General features: G+C 45.4%; 1 protein-coding gene across 3 annotated transcripts in view; it reads right to left on the bottom strand.

Annotated features, from left to right (window-relative positions):
* Positions 1-19,994, bottom strand: part of GALNT18 (polypeptide N-acetylgalactosaminyltransferase 18) — a 355,336-nt gene that overhangs the window by 193,462 nt on the left and 141,880 nt on the right. The window lies entirely within an intron of this gene.

Genomic DNA, 19,994 nt, shown 5'->3' with positions numbered 1-19,994 from the left:
ACACACACACACACACACACACACACACACACACACACACACACACAGTCACAGAAGGTCACAGCAGCCCACAAGGCCTATCCTGAAAACAGATTCCTCTAGTCCTAAGGGGCCGCTCACCACATATAGCAAGATCATTGAAAATATGTCATTTCAAAGACAAGAGAACACTTGTAAAAACAAACTTTCCAGAAGAAATATTATGGGGCTCCACTCTGGTTAAATAGCCTCCATCTGAATCCTTAATTGCAATTTACAGTGGAGAGGGATCTGAGACGCTAGGGCGTTGTGGGGCTCGGTCTGCTCACAGGCTCCTGGGTGCCCGGGCTTCGGAGGTCCCCGGGCTGTGTGCCCCATCACTCCTAGCAGCTGTTGGCTCGTCGGACATCTTTTTGTTACCATCCTCAGCCATAAATCTGCCAGCCCTGGTGGCTGTGCCTGTATTTCAATGAAGAGAAGTGGATTTGTCCTTCGAAAAAGTTAACATGTCAGCCCTCCCAAACCCCAGCTCCTGCAGGACCCAGAAAGGCTTTGAATCCATGTCAAAGAAGCCATCAAAGGAAATAGGCCATTTTCAAACAAAATCCATTTCTCGAGCATGACGGTAAAAATATTTATCACATGAAAGATGTGAAACCTTTATGATGTCTCAATGCTCTGTATTATGAATGCACCATGTGTCCAGTGGAATGTGTGCAAAAAAAAAAAAAAAAAAAAAACAGTCAGTCTATGATTCTGATAGCGGGAAAAATTAGTCCTTTCCATCTGGCAAATTCTTAATTTATCAACCCAGTTGTGCTGTATGGGCACAAGAGGCAAAGGAAAGAGGTGAGCTCGGCATTCAGCCAGACCAAATAAGCAAAGACTCTGGACAAAGAAACTCAACATGTTCAGGGCACAGGGAATAGGGGTCCCATGCTTATTTGGTTCTGTCATCCATGGCTTTGGATAGCATCCACACTCACACCTCATGCACAAGGTCAGACAGGGCCACTTCAGTGGGTCTCAGGATGACCCATAGGGTCTGAAATCTCTTCAGGGCACTTCATAATCAGGAGTGTTTGCCCTACTGAGGGATTTTCAAAATGCAAGATAAAGCTCATTCCTATGCCCCAGAAAGGATCATGAGGGGGCAAGCCAGCCTTCCTGGAAGACCCAAGTCTCCCAGGCTCAGATATGAGGATGAGAATTCTGCTCAGAGACTGTATGGCCCTGAAGTTCCACCTCAGTGCCATGCCTCGAGGTTGGTGGGTGACCAGAGAGGGCACTCAGATGAACAGCCTCTCATGGGCTCATGAGTATGTCCTTCTCTTCAGAAAAGAAATGCTTTTAGTTCTAATGCCCTTTCTTCTGGGTGGGTGGCTCAAACAGAAGCTCCCTGGCAGGTACTAACACACTGGAAAAGATACATTAGCTTACCCTACCTTTTCTGAGTACCCACAGAGAGGCGAAAATTAAACTATGCATTTGGAGTTATGAATGAAAGCTAATTCACTTATTCAACTAATTATGTATCAAGATGCAGCTGTGCAGAGAGACAACCAACCTAGCTAGGTGAAGTATAAGAATCCTGAGCCACACTGCCAGAGTCTGGAACGTAGTTTCCCCACTTACGAGCTGTGTGACCTCGTGCAAATCACTTAACCTCTCTGCACCTCAGCTGCCTAATGTAGAAAATCAGGGACAATCATAATATCTGCCTCTTTGTGGGGCTATTATGAGGACTGAGTAAATTAATAACAAAATCTCCTGCATTCTATGTGCTACATAATCATTGGCAATTGCTACTATTGTTACGGGTCAGATACTCTGATGAGTGTTAGGGATAAAATTGTAAACAGAAGTAGTTGTGGGGGGGGGGGGAGTTGTTGAGGTGGCTGCTTATCACTTCTGTGTCTTCCCCACCAGTGTCTGCTTCACAGGGTAACTGAGAACACAAGGCTCCTATATCCTCCCTAAAAAGAAGGAGGGGACCCAGAGCCCCCCAGGACCCTAGGATGAAGGGCTTTGGGATCCCCAAGAAATGTCTGTCTCTGCTCCTGGCTTTCTACCCCAGTCCTGCTAAGGTCAGGGGAGGAAGAAAAATCAGGAAAGTCACGTTGCATAGTGCAGCTTAGTGCCATAATGTGAGGGCCTCTGCATACAGACAGATCACCCCTTGGCTGGGGAGTTGGGTAAACAGGTAGCAACTTCTCCTGCCAGGCTGGTCACACCGTGAAAACCAGGTCAAGGAAATAAAGATTCCCACCCTACAGGGAAGTTAGTCTGTAGGGAAACACCAAAGATTCCTACAGCTTGGAGTCTGACCCTCCAGGCTGCCCTCTATTCCTGAGAGTCATAACCCAGTGGCCATGACATGTTGGCAATCACAGAAACCAAGGCATCCTAGAGCAAGAGACTGAGCAGGGAGTAATCAAGGGGAGGCCTCTAGACCCCCTCACATACCCATGTCTCTCTCCTTGTACAAGATATACCATGGTTAGCTCCCTGGACCATGGACTTGGGCAAGGTCAGTCCCATGTTATCTCCTCACCTCTGCCAGGGCCCGGTAGGAGGAATGTTACGGCTGCCGTGTGCCTGGTGCTGGTCTCTCCCAGGGGGAGGGGTGCACCCTGCCCAGCAGCCCTGCCTTCCTGAGCCCTCATCTCCCTGCATGGTCACCAGCTCACCACAGAGCCCAGTGGTCAGAAGGTTCCCAAATAGATGTGAGGTCAAGTCAGAGGCTGAAAGAACCGCAGAGCACATCCATCCAGACCAGCTCTTGGTCTCTCCCGATCCTAACTCACAGTGAGAACCATTTGTCACGTCACGCTAGGACACACAGGCAGATATACATAAGGGAAACCACAGTTCATAAAACTGTCTGTAGCCTTACCATGTGTGACTAGTTCTGCCATGTTCTATTTTATTCTATGATATTCTATCAAGAAGGAATGCTGGTCATGACCTACGAAATTGATTCCATGACCTACTAATGGGTTGGGACCCACATTGTGAAAAACACTGATCTAGGTCAATGGATTGCAACCTTTTATAAATCAATGCCCCCTTTTCATAAGCATTAAAATCCCAACCCTCCTTTCATACTACTTGAAATTTGAAATAAAATAATTAAATATCCAAACTGAAAACAAATAAAAGCAATGGGCATTTGAAATATACTTTTTCAAAGTATAAATGCCATCTAACCCAACTGTCCCAAGATCTTGATATAGACGTCCCCCACAGAAGGAGAAAAGGTGCTCACCACTGAAAATAGGTAGGACAATGGCTTTTGTGGGACCCCTAGGGGAGGGTGGACCATGATTGGGGGTGTGGGAGGTCTGAAGTCCCCCTCTCCCCCTTTCCCACAGCAGCTATGATTTAGTCCATTTATATACTAGATATAGTATATAAACCCTTTAAAGGAAGGGTCAGTGGCTCAATAAAAAATGATTTAAACCCCACAAGCTGGTGAGTTCATCTATGTCATCTCCCAGGGGACAGAATGAGGCCAAGTCATTCATTCCATCAGGAAGGTTCAGAGACTTACTGAAGATGACACAGAAAGACAAAATTGGGGCAGAAGTGAGAGTGAGAGGGACACAGGACAGGAGGTAAGACCTGGGTAGTATTCCCCAGCCTTCAAACTATTCCCAAAAGGCCCAGCAATAAGGATACATACAGATCAATGAAGGGGCCCAAGTTCTTGATTATGGGTTAGATTTCTAGAAGACTCGGGGTGGAAAAAGTCTCCTCTACTGAAAGTCAGAAGCCTTGCTTAACAGCTACATGTGTCTTTGATTAATAAAAGATAGGAAATAAATTGATCATCTCTGAACAGGAACTGTGTATTTGGAGAAGAGCATCTTCCTAACCTGGGGCCCAGGAGGCAAAAAGCTCTTGATGGAGAGAAGACAGGTATCCCTGTGTGTGCCCACCAGCCATGTATGCTACCTGTATCCATGGTGGGGAAGAGAGGAGGGCTCTGTTGGCTATTTCACTGATACGCAGAAGCCAATGCTGAGTTTGTGGCTCTGAGTCAAGTTTGTGGCTCTGTAGCACCTGCCACATTAAGTGCTGCTGCCCTAAAGGAGATCACCTACCACTTGATAATCAGGGCCGGTCCCAGAACTTTTGGTTCTGGCCATAGCTGCTGCCTTCTGCTCCTTCAGACAGGATTTTCTGACCCAGAGCCAGACAGCAGAGGCCACAGTATTCTTGGGGCTCTCAGGAAACTTCTCCCTACACAGCAGAGGCTGCCATGCCAATCTGATGTCCAGACAGAGGCATTTGAAGGGAACCACTCCATGTCCTGGACTGATCCCAGGTACCAGCTGACCATAAATGTCTCCAAGGGTTGGAGTCAGCCCAAGAGATACACCTGCACATGCTCTTACATGCTTACACATGTAGGGCACAGACAGGCACCGTCGCTGAGGCTATGGCTTACCCCAAGCTCCCAGCCCTCATGGCACATTAAAGCCATCTGGGAACAAAAAAACAATGAGCCTACTGATGCCTACACTCTACCCTAGACTGATAAACTCAGAATATCTGGAGATAGCAACCAGGTTTTAGTTTGTTTGTTTTTTGGGTTTGTTTTTTGTATTTTGTTGTTGTTGTTCTTTATTGCCTTCTTTATCTCCCCAAGTGATTCCAGTGTGCATCCAAGATTTAGAATCACTAGGTTGGGGAAATAATTTACAAAATTCAATGTATACACAAGAATCCATCTGGAAAGTCTGGTAAAACACAGATGCACCCCAAGATGGCCCATCCCCAGAGATTCTGGAACAGAAGTTCTGAGATAGGCATAAGAAATTAGCTACCCATTAATCAACAAGGACTTTATGTCAATCCAAACCATTGCAAACCTCAAATAACAAGCAACCCTTAAGTTTTATCCCCTGAACCAATAGCATAATCCCTTTGTATACCATCAATGTTTTATTGGACAAGCACTATGCCTTCTCTCAGATGTAGTAGTATATTATCATAACCTCCTTCAAATAGCGTTTTAGAAGTTTCATAACTGATGACTACAGGTCTATTTGGGCATTCATGATATCTCATTTTCCCAATGTGAGTATCACAAGGTCCCTTCTCCCCAAGGCAAATGATGGAAGGCTCTTTGATATACTCATAGAGAAGAAAAGAAAGTCTGTCAAGGACCTGGGCTGAGGTGGTCCTCAGCCCCTGGCTGATGAGCCCAATTCTCCTTCCTGCCTACCATGCAGTTTTAGAAATGGCCAAGTCTCGTTTTAAGATTCTGAGTCTTTTCTCTATGCCACAAAGTCTTTGGGTGTTTCTGACACAGCATTCCCCAGAACACACTTCGGGAAACAGGGCAGTGAGGCTAGGCTATAGGGAGGTTGCTGCAGAATAAAAGCAAGGTTAGAGGATGGAGGGCCTCACAGGCTTTTCATCGAGTTCCACTTCCTGAGTCACCTGTAGGCAGGATTCTCAGGACTGGGGGCTTAGGATCCCCAGAAATCAAAGGGCCCTTCTCCACTTCAAGAATCCCTGGCTTAGTGAGCAGCTATTACTGATGGCATGTGGCAGATTCCACGGGCGTTGTGATGGGGAAAGTCTCCGAACTACTACTGCAGGAGGGATAACCAAGATGAAGCCAACAGGCTCCCTACCTTCAGCGACCTCACGCTACTATGAGATAGACAGGTAGACAGGTGTATTGACAGTGTATCACCATTCTACACTGGGCTGCCCGGCAGGCTGGCAGCACAGATGAATGATCCTACAGCTGAAGCCAGGGTTTGGGAGGGAGCGTGTCAGGCACAACGGCCGCCTCTTGAGACAGGCCAGCAGAACTAAGCACTTTTTACGTCACTGTGAATAAACCAGCTCTGAGGATTTTATTTTTTGGATCTGAGGAGCCAGGAAAAGCAGTCAGAGTTGCTATGAACACAAAGGAATCCATCTGCTTTCTTGCCTTTGTGAATATCTCAGACAGTGCAGAGCTAATGAAGGCCCCAAACCATGGTCCCAGACTGTTCCTAGGGACTTCACAGAGGCAGCAGATGAAAGGCATCAGGACAGCTCTGAAAACCTGTCCCTCATTATCAGCGGTTCAATGCCTCAAGGCAACATGCAGGCTACACCTCTTCCCACTGCAGCTTCCCCTTCACCAGTGGCCCAGACTGTTCCTAGGGGCCGGAGAGGACAGGCAGTACTTCCCCACCAGCCCCTGAGAGATCCGGTTCCACACACCACTCAGCCATCAGCAACAGGCACTTGGTCTGGGAGCACAGCAAAGTGATCAGGAGCATGGACTCTGGATTTAACAGACTAGGGCTCCACAACTACAACCTGTGGACTTTGAGCAAGTTCCTGAATCTCTCGTAGCTCCCAGCTTACTTGGCTGTAAAATGGGGAGAAAAAGAGTCCCTACTTCCTAAGAGCTGGGAAGAGTACACGAAATATTTCATGTAAAGCGCTGTCAGTGCCTGAGACGTGGTAAGCATCCAATCAATGTTATATAGTAGTGGTACAACTAAGGTCACTGTGGCTATGTGGAACAACGGCAGTACAAAACACAAAACACAAAAATACAAAAGACTCGGGCTGAGAAGCCAATTCCCAAGCACAAGTGCCTGGTCTGCCCTCTACGAGCTGCATGACCTTGCACTCCTAACCTCTCTGAGCCTTGGCCTCCTCACCTCTGAGATGGACGTGATAATTACGTTTACCCTCTGCCACAAAGGGTTTGCATATGTGTTGAACGCTGCGTTTGCTCCAGTTTTATTATCAGCACATCTAGAATGTGCTGGAGTGGCAGGTGTGACCCTTCAGCCTAGCTAGTGGGACAGCAGCCCACTGCAACAGTGAGCGTCCCTTCCCCAACAACACCTGAGGGATCTGGTTCTACAGACAACCAGGGAACTCAAAGATCCATTCACAGCTCATCTAAAAGCTCAGTTTAGTTAACCAGCAGGACTAGGAGGAATGCCCCAGAGGAAAGCCTACTGAATGTGTTGTCTCGATCATATCTTTTGCAGGGACCAATTCCAATCTCTAAGGCAGGCACAGGGAACAGGGTCGATCAAGGTCCAGATCTTGTCCTTTGGGGAGCATTCCTTCATTCCCAACAACTCACTTTCTCCTTTAAACTCTGCTGCACACTGGGTCTGTGTCTTGGTGGCTAGCTTCTGACTCATGTTTCTGTCCTGGCCCATCAGTGGGAACTTTCAGCTTCTCAGAAAATGGGAAGACACCTGTCATTAGGATGTGAGGAAAGCACTGTCCTCCACACATTTGGCTGGCTTAAGTGACCACCCGATAGACCCCACCATTCCTCTGGTCTAGGCTCAGGGACAGTGACAGGATGAGTATTCATTGGCAAAACTTTGACCTTTTGATTTTTATATGATTCCTTGGCTGCCTGAGATATTGGCACTCACAGGCAATTGGCTGAAAGACCCCTTCAGACCCTGTTAGCTAGGTCCCTTGGCAGATTCTCAGACCCTTTCCTTCCTCTAGAGAACTTCTTCCTGCCACTGTGAGCCCTACACTTGGCACACAGCAGCATGCCCACAAGACCTGTCCCCACACCTGAAGGGCAGGCAGGAATGACCTGCAGCTGCTATGGAGGGCCTGTGGCACATCCTTGGCCTCCAACCACCTGTGGCCCCAGGACACAACTTCTGTGCTCTGTGGGGTTCTTTCTTCTTCTGTGTTCCCATCCTAAAAATCTTTGCCTGGGAGTCAAATGTCCCTCCAAATGACTTCCTGATTCCTCTTCATCTGTACCCAAGAGCCCCTGCACATGGGACATCATCCTCCTGCCTGTATCTTCATCCTCCTTCCATCATCCATGTGATGATGTGACCCCTGTGTCCATCTAATACAACCTTACCTGGGTTCCCCTCGTCCTATCCCCCCATTTCTCCCCTTTCTTCCATTCCAGTCTTCTTGTAATAGAAGTCTACACTGTCTGCCTTCTCCATATCCATCCCTACCGTTGGCTCTCTACCCCTCTCATGGTTCCAATGGTTCACTGAGGGCAGGGCTGTGCCCTCAAAGGCATGTCTGCATCCCCAAAACACAGCATGGGGCTTAGACATGATAAAAGCACACCAGATTCTTGATGAATAAATGGATGAATGTAAGAATGAATGAAAGAGCAAATCAACAGTACTCATATAAGTCACATCCCACTTTGGGTCTCATTTTCTCATCTGTCAAGCAGTGAGGCAGGTAGGACTGGCCCAATTCTGACATGGCATCATTCTGGGACTGTCTTCTTCATGCCATCATGATAGGAAGATGGTGACTGGCTGCTTATCATGGTGCCGGTGACAAGGGTGGCAACATTAATCCCAGGCAAGCTTTTTCTTGCCGTGACTCCCTGTCCCTCTCTCAGATCCCCCTTTCCTTTTACTCTCTGATGGCTCTGCCATCATATTTTGAGCCGAAGTGAAATGATGTTTATAACATCCATAGCACAGGGCTTGACCCATAAAAGGAGAGCCCTTGTAGAACCATAATGAATAAGGAAACTGAGGCTTGAGGAATAAGGCTACTGAGTCAGTAGCCTGCTTGGGGATACCAAGCAAGAAAAAAAAAAGCAGAAGCCAAACTCTGGGATACTTTTCTTATGGCTCTGCTTTACACACGGCCCATTGGCCTCTTGAGGTCCTGCACTGCTCTGGCCCTGACGGGATGGCCGTTTGACAAATAAAATAGCTTTGCAGCCTGACTCCCTCCATTAGCAACACAGTTGTCCAGGAATCATGAAGGGCCTAGCTAAGAGTGCCCAGAAAGTGCAGGGGCGATGGCTAAGCAATAAGAACAACAGTGGTCTCAGCAGAAACCCACTGAAGGAAGCAATCTATGCTTTATTTGAGGTTTGCTTGCAAGACAAGTAGGCTGCTTTGGCATGTGCAGCAGGGAAAGAATGGGTGATCTATCCTACATTAGGAGCAGCTGATAGCATCTGGATCTGATGGGAGGACAGGGCTCTGCTGTCTGTATATGGGCCATGTTTCCCACTGCTCTGCACCGCCTGGCTGGAGCAGAGAGAAGGATCCATGGGGCCCCATGCCAAAGCCCAGCTGTCAGGCTCTGGCTCAGGGCAGGCCTGCGTAGAAGGGAAGAGGGTTTGCATAGGAGTGGGGGTGCTTTAGGGGCAATCTCCCCCTTTTTCTCTCTCTGGGCTGATGTATTTCTTGGGGCTGCCCTTCTCTGTCCCCAGTAAATCCAACTGAAGTCAGTTCAAGGTGGGCCTATTCAGAAAAGGGAGAGGCACTAAAATACTAGCAGTTATTCCTGGGTTGCTCATCTGATGATGATTATCAGTTCTATAATGAGAAAACAATAACAGATTACACTTTAAGTACTTACTGAGCTCCTACTGAATGCACAGAGTAGAGCGCAGATATATATTCTTATAACTGAGTCTGGTTGGAGGGATGAAACTAATAAAGATGTATAGTTAAATTGAATTCAGCTATGCTATGTATATAAAAACCCCAATTATGTGCCAGACAGTGTGCTAAGTATTTTCATGTTCATTATATCACCTTCAGAATAACCCCAAGGGGGTAAGAGTTTCTATCCCGTTTCATAGATGAAGAAACAAAAGTGATACAGTAAGCAGGGGGCAGGCTGCCGACCATGTCACCTACCTGCTCACCTTCCCCTATTTGGGGCCTCTTCTCCTGTTACAAGCCCAAAACCCAGTTGGCCCCAAACAAGGCACTCTCAACCCATCTCTGGGACACACAGAACCAGAAAATGCCTGGAACCATACAGAACATTATGGAATAAAATTAAGTGGAATTCAATAGGGCTACTGTCACTTATTTAACTATCTCAGTGCAAAATAGTCTGAGGCAAGAGGTTGGATGAGTAAAAATGTATTTATTGAGCAATCACATGAAAGCGCTCTGGGCCCAGATTATGCTCTTGTATATAACTTACTTTATAAATACAAACCCAGTCTTATTCAGAGGGTTGGAATGAAAGATTTGCTTTTCAATGGAGAAATCTGCATTTCAATATAAAGGTGTCTCACTCACCAGAGATGTAAGATCCGATTAATTCTTTATATTTAGCATTTAGAAAGCCTGAGGACTTCAGGCCTGAAGGTGGCAGCCTGCAGAGTGAAATATGTGAGCCTCACTTCCCGCATCCTGAGCACCATCTCTGAAGTCTCCAGGGACAACAGCATCAGGGCTGTCTTTCCACACAGCCAAAGTGTGTGTGTGTGTGTGTGTGTGTGTGTGTGTGTGTGTGTGTGTGTGTGTTTGGGGGAAGAGGGGAATGAGTTCACTACCAAGCCATTCACTTGGTTATGCCAGGTGCCCAGTGCTGAGGCTGAAACTGAACTTGCTAGACAAGAGTGCCTATGCAGCCTATGTTCTATTGATGGAGACAGACATGAAGTAAAATAATCCAACAAAGCAGGTCCCTGCAGACTATGGCAACTATTGCAAAGGGAATAAACTTAGCAGTCTAGTAAAGAGAAAACTAGCGGGGTGGTCATCCCTACTTCAGATAGCGCAGTCAGCACTGGTCATTCTGAGAACACATTTGAGCTGGTATCAGAAAGATGAGAATATGCCAGCCACAGGGCAAAGAGGACAGCAAGCATGAAACTCTTGTGGCCAGAAAGCACTCAGAGGGTCCAAAGAGCTAAAACAAGACCAGTGGGATTGGAAGTGAGGGATGGATCCCACAGGCACCCGGAAGCTGTCATAAGGAGTGGGGGTAATGTTCTAACATCAAGGGAAGAACTGAAGGGCTTGAGCAGAGGAGCACCATGTTCGGATTAGTACATTAAAAAGTCTGTTCTGGGGGCGCCTGGGTGGCGCAGTCGGTTAAGCGTCCGACTTCAGCCAGGTCACGATCTCGCGGTCCGTGAGTTCGAGCCCCGCGTCGGGCTCTGGGCTGGTGGCTCGGAGCCTGGAGCCTGTTTCCAATTCTGTGTCTCCCTCTCTCTCTGCCCCTCCCCCGTTCATGCTCTGTCTCTCTCTGTCCCAAAAATAAATAAAAACGTTGAAAAAAAAAATTAAAAAAAAAAAAAAAAGTCTGTTCTGCTCCAACAATGGATGCGAGGAGGCCAGTGAAGAGCTATTGAGTAGTTCAGGCAAGAAGTGGCTTGGATGAGGCTGGTAGGTGAAGACAGAAAAGGGTAGCTGGATTTCAGATACATGTTGAAGTACAAACACCTGGCTTCAAAGTGAAGTAAGGACAGATTCATTCATTCACAACAAACATTGAAGATCAGGAAATGGGAGGCTCCCAACCACAGAAAGAGTTGCTGAGTAGGAACAAGGCTTCAGGGTGGAGACCTTAAATGCACTCTGTGTGTGTGTGTGTGTGTGTGTGTGTGTGTGTGTGTGTGTGTGATCCCCCTTCCAGGGAAAAGATGTTGCACTCATTCACCAAACAATATAAAGGGACTACTAAATAGCATGTAGATTTCAACTTTCTCCCATTCCATTTTTTATCACAACAAACAGAATAACCAAACAAGATCTCCGTTTTCTTTTTTCTTATAATTCTACTTTGTGTCATTTCTCTGGGTGCTTTCTACCTGCATAATACATCTCGTTATCATATTGTAGTCACTTCATCTCACATAGTTGATAATTATCATATTTCTAGAGCCTGTTAACATCCACTTTCCACCGTGATATCTTTTTAAATCTCCACGTGAGCCATTTATTTCATTTTTTTTCATGAAGATCACAGGTAGGTGCTCGGTGGAAAAACAATCATTAACGTCATTAAAACAGCAGGGTGAGAAGCTGAGAGCATGGCTTCTGACATCCTAAGAGTTTAGAGTTTCAACTCCCGAGACCCCAAATTGAGTTTTGTGCCTTTTAGTCATAATGAATGTTAAAATCAAAAAGCATACTTTAAAACAAAGTCTTCAAAACTTGGCCAGAAGCTACCCGATCCTGTGCTTATGCTCTCAGCAGGACACTTAACAATACTGCTAGCCAGACTGAGAGGAACCATGCAGACTGTTGTTGTACCTGCCCAACATTTATTTATTGTATTTCAGAAGATGCTGAGTCTTGGGCAGAGTTACATTAGGACACTGGAAAAGTGCCAGTCTGAATCTCCCAGCCCCAACTGCCCTTCTGTAGGGCACATCAAGTGAAATCCTGAATGGCATTATGGATCCACATTAACCTGACACATGGGCATCTCAATTCCATACAACTCCAAACTATGCAGACCCTGAGTCCACTGTCTATGCAAGGGAAAACAACAAGCATCGAATCCAGGAACAGAGTTGAGGAGCCATGGTATTCATGGCCCATCTCATTCTCTAAGCTCAGGAATTTCTTTCCTGTACAGGGAGATGGCCCATAATGATAGAAATATGGACTGGAGAACCTGAAAGCGACTTCTCTGTTCAGCCTTCCCTTCTTGTCCTCCAGAGACTGTCATCTCTCAACATATAGTTCAAGAATCATATGTTTGCTTCATATCTGCCAGCCAGCTCCGTGAAAATCAGAAATCAATTAGCTCACTGCTTCAGATTCTGTATCTCCCTCTCCCCTTCTTGCTCTCTCTCTCTCTCTCAAAAATAAACACTAAAAAATAATAATAAAATCAATTAACTCAGTCCTCCCTCCATATCAGCTGATAACTCTAGCTCAGTGCCAACGTTCTCATGAGTAGCAGTGGAATTAGAGTCATCTAAACATCAATAGCAGCATGGAGAGGTGGCCCTCAGAGTCATGTTCTCCTGGGATTCCAGACCCTTGCCCTTGTAATAGCTGACTTAATAGGACCTGCAACTGTTCAGGGATATATATTTCTGTTCTCTTTCTTTGTTTTCTTCTGTGGTTATTGAGTAATACTCAAAACCAGGGAATGTGATTCCTCTTGGGTGAACAGAGCTAATTGGACACATTCAGAAGGGAGAAATTTCTCCCATAGCCTATAAAATTAAAGACAATAAATAAGCAAATAAAACGTGTTTCCTATGACTCTGGAGGTGCTGTGGCATCCTCCTTTATAGGCTCGTAAACATCACCCAGCACTCTTGCTCTACTATCGACAGCTCCAGTGACAAGGCTGTGCTATCAGCTCACTAATTGGAATGTCCTTTTTTCAGGAAACTCTCTGAAGGAATTAAATTTCCAGCCTCCCACTGCCTTTTTCTTCAGAGGTATCTAGATATTCAAGATGGCTATTTCATAACAACTTTGGCACAGTGTGACACAGGTACAAGGGGAAGGCCGACTCTTAAAGATGCCCATGTAACAAGAATGCTAAGCTGGGAATTTTCACCAGGCACCAAGATGCGATGGATACCTGATGCATACAGTGAGTTCTCAGACCGGGAAATGAAACTTTAAAGAGGGTAATTGGAAATTGATTAGCAATTCACCCAGATTGAGAGGATAAAGGACTGGTTTATTAAAGACGTTAAGGAGAGGATTTGTGAAGATGATTTCTGAGCTGGGGACTCCCCTGAGAGGAGAGGTTGGATGACCTATCTCCCACTTCAAGCTTAATGGCAGAAGCATCAGTGGAAGCCACCTACAGAATTGATATGTGTTCCCCAAAGCCGGGGTACACAGGAGTCTGACTTATGGCTGAGAAAGCTAAAGCAGCCACTAAAGCCCCCTGCAATGGCAGGACAATGGTACACAGACATGGAATCCTAGGTGGAAATGTTAGCGTGCCATCATTTTAATAGACCTCCTGCGGCAGCCTACCAGGACAAGGGATCCTTCAAAGCGCTGTGGGGGTCAGAAACTGTGGAAGGATTGGGAGTAGCCAGTTAAAGCTGAGGCCCTGCTTCTGTCAAGGTAGTTGTAGTACCTGTCCCAGCAGGGAAGCCTCCAGAAAACTCACAAAAATTCTAATAGAGAGTCACCTTCCATGTCTGCCAGACCCACAAGGCACAAAGCCATCTTAGGGCAGGATCAGCCAAGTAAGAGCCATCCCCATGCCTTTCCCCTCTCTTACTTGCTAGAATGGTGAGAAAACACAGCTAGCAAATGGGAAATGAGAAGAAAGGAAAGTATAAAGCAGGGCCACACTCCCCTCCATGGATGGTAGAGCCTTTGGAGGAGAATTAACATCAAATAGAGTTTGAAATTTTACTGATTATACAGCAGCAGGCCCTCTTAATAACTGAATTGAGACTGTGTTTTGGTTTAAATTAATCATACAACTTATTCTTGCCCATTAATGAAAAAGAAAATCCTGGTCTTGTTTGAATTTTCACTCCCTGGCAGGGAAAGACTCATTCCCATTGAGTACATTTAAAAGGACAGTGATACCAAAATAAAGATACTCCTATAATTACACCTCAGGGGTCCAAAGTACTTATCCAAAGTACCAGATATACCAAGTCAGAGCAGCAGGATAGGACTCATTTGATCATCTATGGTTGATGGCTAATTCTGCCAGAAAGTCCTACAATTAGGAACTGATCCCTTGGGGACACTGTGCTCTATCTAAGCTGAAAGCTTCAATCCCATTTGGTCTTGATATTTTCCTCACTGTGGAGGGGGTAGCTTTATGTTCTTAGCAAAACAAATCTATATTTGGGGTTGTTTGTCTCAATCTGCAAGGAAAATCTGGGGATACCTAGAAGATCCTAAAAGCATCCAAAGAGAAAAAACAGGTCATATGTAAAAAAGCAAAAACTTGGGATTGCACCAGATCTCAAAAACAACACTGGCAGTTACAACTCAATGAATCAGCACCATCAAAAATCCCAAGGAAAAATTGTTTTCAAGCTAGAGTTCTAAAGCCAGCTAACCTGTCAATCAAATGTGAGTACAATATAAAGACATTTTCAGACATGCATAAGTAAAATATTTATTTCCCATGGCCTCATTCTTGGGAAGCTACTGGAAGACACACTCCACAAACAGGGAGCAAACCAAGGAAGAGGAAGCCGTGGGGTTAACACAGGGGATTCAGCTCAGGACGGAGGATGAGGGACTCCCTGACATGAAGATGCCCTGAAGCCTCAGGTGGCAGCACTGAGGTAGGCCATAAGCAAACAGCCCTGGCTGGAATAGAAGGATCAAGCACTCCAGGAAACAAAATGAAACTGATGGATTATGTGATATATTCAAACATTTGGAAAGTAATATTAACGGTGTGAAACAGATGTGATAGAGCACAAAGAAAAAAAATCAATGCTAAATACTTACATAATTATTTTTTATAAAAAGAGCATCTTAGTGTGTCTGGTATTTGCCTTTTTGCCATCCATTCCTTGCTCTCCTCTGACCTGTTCTGTAGCATGGGAGTTAGGAAGGACACTGGGGGGCTGATGCCTTCAAGCTGCACTTCTCACTTGGCTTCTGTCTGCATGTGGCCAATGGTAGGCAGTGAAGGGAGATGGAGAAACCAGGGTATTTCTCTCCCTCTCTCTCTCTGCTTCGTGTGGCATCTCCCACTGAGGTGCACCTCTTCCATGGCTTTGATCCCATCTGGATAGGCCCACCACAGTTCTACCTTTTGCCCCGTGACCCTTGTATTCTGGGCTCCAGAAAGATTGCCCACACCCTCACCCTTACACATGGCAGCAGCTTCTGGCTATTGCAAATTTCTCATTGCACCAACTTCCCCTGTTTGGCTTCCCAGCTCTTCCATTACCTGTGTAACCAATTCCTTAAATTCATTCTCTTCTGCTTAAAATGCTTAGTGATTTGTGTTCCTAACTGGCTGCTGATTCAACTAGGAAAAACAAAAGTTTCCATCGTGGAAGTCCACTTAACACTGACACATATTTTCACAGTACATAATGTAAACACTATTGTTTTTACCCAAAGTGTGAGGATTAGGAGAGACGACATGTATGTTTGGAAGAGGTGGAGAGTAGAAGGAATAATGGGAAATCATTATATATTGGCTAATATTGATGAATCAGGACATAGAGATATAAGCATGTCATTGAGTAATATGGTGGCAGTTTTGAGAAGAAACAGCTAAAAATGTTAAATGGAACTCCTTTGGAGGTCAAGGGTGGGAAGATGACTGATGATGTACAGAACTATTTTATTTTATTATAAGTACTACTTGAGGTTTTTAACCATGTATAAAACTACTTTGATAGAATTCAAAATAATTTTAAAAATACTGATTCAGGGGCGCCTGGGTGGCTTGGTCAGTTAAGCGTCCGACTTCGGCTCAGGTCATGATCTAACGGTCTGTGAGTTCAAGCCCCGCGTCGGGCTCTGTGCTGACAGCTCAGAGCCTGGAGCCTGTTTCAGATTCTGTGTCTCCCTCTCTCTCTGCCCCTCCCCTGTTCATGCTCTGTCTCTCTCTGTCTCAAAAATAAATAAACATTTAAAAAAATTTTTAAAAAATACTGATTCATTCTAGTGGTTTCTGAGGACAACATTAAGCTCACTAACCCATAGTTTGCAAAGCTGACCTTCTGCCCAGTGTGAAAATTTTAGGACATTTATTTATCTGTGGTTTTCGGCCCCAGTCCAACTCCCCACCACACCCTAAAGCTCATGCCTGGAGGACTCATGTCCTCTTTTGAAAATTCACCTTCTGTGAAGCCTCATCTAGTGGGACCCAGGCCAGAAACCTGAACTCGTTTAAAACAGTTGTGTCTCCTATCACTGTTTCTAAACTCCAGTTGCCCTGCGGATATGTAAGTTACCTAGATGCTCACCTCCCTGGCCCAGGAGGGGGCAAGAAGACAGGAGAAGGTGAGAAGAAAGGAGCAAAGCCACTGCCCCAGTAGGAGGCTGGAGAAGACAGATGGGAGATAGCAAAGCCACCTCTTGGGTTTTCAGATCCAGGCAGGGAAATACAGTTCTCTGTTACCTTAACTATCTTGGGCTTCAACTTTCTTTTATTCAATAACCTTCAGTCTGAAACATAACTTCCCAGAATAAGTCAGGATGATGGCCACATATAAGTGAAGAGAAGAGCTCTCTCTCTTTTGGTCATACTCCATAGCTCAGGCTCAGCCTCTGTTATTGGTTCTTTTTGCTTATCTCATTCCAGGTTTTACCCCTCTGATAATGGTCCAGGATATTCTTGTCTGTTCATTGTTAGTTGCTTATCCATCTTCCATCGGCCTAAGAGTCCGAATTAGTTCCAGCTAGTGGCCTCTCCCCTCTCTCATGCTGCCTTCTAAGCTACAACTGTCTATGAAGCACATTATGAATGTATTGGATACTCTGCTTCTAGTTTCTGGCAGAGAGAGGCTGTGGGTAGTTTTTGGTCACCACATGGCATTGTGATCTGATTGTGGAATGCAGTGGCCACTATTGCTGCTGGGGCTCACTGACATCAGGAGACTAACATTGGCAGACTAGCTTTGGCCCTCCAGAATCTTTCCTGACTATCCAGATGTATCCTCTCATCTTGTATCAGCACTTCCCACAGCATGCTCTGCAGAACCTTCATTCTGTGCAGAGTGATTAAGTGCTGTGAAATAGAGATCCATGGTCAAATAACTATGGGAAATGCTGGTTAGTCCCAGTTAAGTGAAAAAGATTCCTGACTTAGGACTTCTCAGGTCTCTGATATACACTGGGAACCTCCAAGAGCAAAGCATAATTATAGCACTGGGCAAACTCACATGATGGGGGAGCCCTCCTTTGAAGGACACAACCCAGGTAATATTCCACCGCTCCTCAGCACTGATCTCCCAATCTAATGGAATTTGTTCAAATTGCTTCCAGAGGGATATTCCAAAGGGATCACAGTGGCAGGCTCTCCATGGGTCTGGGCAGCTACATATACGAGCTAGGTGAGCAAGCTCAGGACCAAGAGAGTAGTTGGATCTCCCAAAGCAGCCCCCTTCCTCAAGTTCCCTTGAGAGGAGCTAGTCTTTGCCACTCCCTCGTCCCAGCTACAGCATAGTACAAAGTTCTCTAAGTGTTCCCACACCTCTGTGCTTCGCTCATGCTATTGTTCCTTCCAAACATAGACCCCTTCTTCTCCACTGCCTTAGTTTAGGTTCTCCCAAGAGCCAACTCTGGGGCAAGCATTTACATGTGAGTTGAAGGTGAGGAAAATCCTAGTAAGGGAGAAAAGTGAGACAAAGATGGGAAGGCAGCCAATAAAGAATGCTTTATCCCACCAGTACTGCACTGACTAGGGCTGAATCCTGCTAGGGAATCTTCATATAGCACACACACTTCCGACTTAGCTTCCCCATGAGGAGAGAGAACCAGGATATTTATACACCATCTCCTGTCAGTCATTGGTTGAAGGCTGCTGTGGAAGCCAAACTTCCACTTGCCATTTGTGCACAGTCATAGGAAATGAGGAATAAAACCTTCCCAGGTCATACACACAGAGCCCATCCTGCCTGCCATGGGTATTCAAAGTGTGCTATTCAAAGTGTGGACCAGCAGCATAAGCATCATCTAGAAGCTTGTTAGAAATTCAGACTCTATAAGCATAATCTGCATGTTTAACAACCCCCCATGGGTTTCACATGCACATTAAATCTGAGAAGCCTTTGTGAAAATTCACTCCAATGGCTCAGAGTTCTCCTCTTTGAACCATGAGTGGCTTATAGGTTTGCCAGCCCCAAATCCTGGCTGCTTCCCCATCCATCCAATCTGATGCCCACCGTTGTGCCTGAGAGGCTTGTTTCCTTGCCTTTGCTCTTGCTGCTCCCTTTGCCCACAGTGCCCTCCTTCTCCCAGCCCCATTCTTGGTTTGGCTAAATTATCCTCTAAAATTCAACTTCCAGGAAGCTGCCCTGACCCCCCAGGCTGTAAGAAACCACCCTCTGGTTTCCCATAGACTCTGCCCTCAGTCCTAGCAGGACCTTCGTCAAACTGTGCAGGTTGTTGACTTTTTCTGTCTCTCCCATCACACTTGGAGCTGTGTGGCCACCTTTATATAACTAACTGCTCACAAAAACACTTAAAACATCTTGGTTGAAGAAAACACAATGTCCACTGGACATTTTTCTGAGTGTAAAATTGCCTGCTCATTCTGGAGAAGACTGAGAATGTGCCCCTAGCCTTCTCCTGGCCTGTCACACAGAGCTCCTGGGAGTGAAGGCCTGTAGAGGGTTTGGGAAAGATCAGAGTACCAACCCCATACGGCCATTCTGAAACATACACACTTTCCCTCTCAATTGAGGCAAGACTCTAAAAGGCAAAAGGCACTAAAGCCAGTCCTTGGTGATGCTAATGAGTTGCAGGAGGGCAAGTGGATCAGGGTCGTGACTTCAAGATATACCAAAGTTTCTTCAATAAATAATGAGCACAATAACTGTAGGCAAGTTTGTATTTAGGCTCTCTCCCCTGTGTTTTTGGAGGGATGATTAATCTAGCTCTAAAAGAGAAGATGTGAACTATGTGTGGGCGGATGCCCTTTGAAATGAAGGCCCAGAGCAAAGCAGCCATCATTGGACAGGTTGGGTACAGTGTGTAACCCTCACCCCAAGGAAACCGTATCTACTCTGTGCCAGGAACTCTCCACACATTTTCATATTTTTAAAAATGAGCAACATGCAATGTTACATTGGTTTCAGGTGTACAATATATTGATTCAACAATTCTGTACATTACTTAATGCTCACCAGGGTAAGAGTAGTCACTATCTGTCACTATACTATGTTATTACAGGATTAGGACTATATTCCTTACACTGTACTTTTCATTTTATTTATTTTATAACTGCAAGTTTGTACCTCTTAGTCCCCCTTCATCTGTTTTGACCATTCCCCCACCACCTCCCCTCTGGCAACCACCAGTTTGTTCTCTGTATTTAAGAGTCTATTTATTTTGTTTGCTCACTTGTTTAGTTTTTTTAGATTCTACATATAAGTGAAGTCATACAGTATTTGCCTTTGTCTGACTTATTTCCCTTAGCATAATGCCCTGTAGGTCTATCCATGTTGTTGCAAAAGGCAAGATTTCGTTCTTTTTTTCTATGGCTCAATAATATTCCATTATATATATATGTATTATATACCTCCATTATACATGTCTATATATATTAAATATATCCATTAAATATATATAATCCATCACACACACACACACACACACACACACACACACACACACACA

Source organism: Herpailurus yagouaroundi, unplaced genomic scaffold, assembly GCF_014898765.1.
Source record: "Herpailurus yagouaroundi ecotype Mexico unplaced genomic scaffold, PumYag 218, whole genome shotgun sequence".
NCBI lineage: Eukaryota > Metazoa > Chordata > Mammalia > Carnivora > Felidae > Herpailurus > Herpailurus yagouaroundi.
The sequence above is the reverse complement of the archived record's forward strand: the minus strand, read 5'-3'. Positions and strand labels throughout refer to the sequence as shown.